Raw genomic sequence first — 1,983 nt, 5'->3', positions numbered from 1 at the left:
CGATGATGATTATGATTACGATGAAAAAGATGATGATGATGTTGATGATGATTATGATGATTACTTCGATGATGATGATGATGATTATAACAATGATGATGATGATGATGATGACAATGATGATGATGATGATAATTATTTTGATGATGATGATGATGATGATGATTATTACAACAATGATGATGATGATGATGATTATAACAATGATGATGATGACAATGATGATGATGATGATTATAACAATGATGATGATGATGATTATAACAATGATGATGATGATGATGATGATGATGACAATGATGATGATGATGATTATAACAATGATGATAATTATTTTGATGATGATGATGACAATGATGATGATTATAACAATGATGATGATTATAACAATGATGATGATGATGATGACAATGATGATGATTATTATAACAATGATGATGATGATGATGACAATGATGAAGATGATGATGATTATAACAATGATGATGATAATTATTTTGATGATGATGATGACAATGATGATGATTATAACAATGATGATGATGATGATGACTGATGATGATGATGACAATGATGATGATTATTATAACAATGATGATGATTATTATAACAATGATGATGATGATGATGATGATGATGATGATGATGATGATAATTATTTTGATGATGATGATGATGACAATGATGATGATTATTACAACAATGATGATGATGATTATTACAACAACAATGATGATGACAATGATGATGATTATTACAACAATGATGATGATGATGATGATGATGATAATTATTTTGATGATGATGATGATGACAATGATGATGATTATTACAACAATGATGATGATGATTATTACAACAACAATGATGATGACAATGATGATGATTATTACAACAATGATGATGATGATGATGATTATTACAACAATGATGATGATGATGATGATGATGATGATTAACAAGGGTTGGCAGGTTTTAGGAAAATGTTCATCTTGACTACATATCAAAATCCACACAAAGACCTGAAAAGGTAAAAAAAAACACAGGCGTTTAAGAGTGACACGTTTACACACACACTGCCTACACTGAGATATTATTTTTATTACATAAATATTATTCATTTGTTGTTAAATTTACCTTGATGGATGTGCAGAATTGTTAAAGTAAGAACTTTATTAGGAAACCCAGTTATCACGTCCCCAAGTGGGCCTCTGTTGTTAGCGTGAGTTGTAGTTCCCATGTCTGACCACTAGGTGTGATCATAAAGGATTTGTTTAAGAATTTTCAACTAAATTATGATGAAAACATTTTGTATAATTGCTCTGGGGAAAAATAAATTATTATTGAAAAAAAAATGGAATTATTCTTATTTATATAGTTTTTTTCTCAGACACCCAGTGAAAGACACCCAGTGAAAGACCCAGTGAAAGACACCCAGTGAAAGACACCCAGTGAAAGACCCAGTGAAAGACACCCAGTGAAAGACACCCAGTGAAAGACCCAGTGAAAGACACCCAGTGAAAGACACCCAGTGAAAGACCCAGTGAAAGACACCCAGTGAAAGACACCCAGTGAAAGACACCCAGTGAAAGACCCAGTGAAAGACACCCAGTGAAAGACCCAGTGAAAGACACCCAGTGAAAGACCCAGTGAAAGACCCAGTGAAAGACACCCAGTGAAAGACACCCAGTGAAAGTGAAGCTCTCTCCAGTCAATCAGAGTCATAAGTCAGACCTGCAGATTTAGCACTAAACTGCTAACACTGGAGCCTAGAAGCTAATCTCTGTATTAGCCTTGTAGCTTCAGTGCTACACTAAAAGAATAAAAATGTGTAGAAATTTCAGATTTGTTCCTTTAAGAAAGGAAACCCGGGTTTATTCTGATGAAGCGCTGATGAGTGTTTACAAAACGTGATGGAGGTTAATCAGCTTTCAGACCTGAATCCATTTTAGTCAGCTAGAGAGACGGGGGGGTGGTGGTGGG

This window comes from Hemibagrus wyckioides, linkage group LG20 (assembly GCF_019097595.1).
Source record: "Hemibagrus wyckioides isolate EC202008001 linkage group LG20, SWU_Hwy_1.0, whole genome shotgun sequence".
NCBI classification, from domain to species: Eukaryota; Metazoa; Chordata; class Actinopteri; order Siluriformes; family Bagridae; genus Hemibagrus; species Hemibagrus wyckioides.
This window is presented reverse-complemented; position numbering follows the sequence as displayed.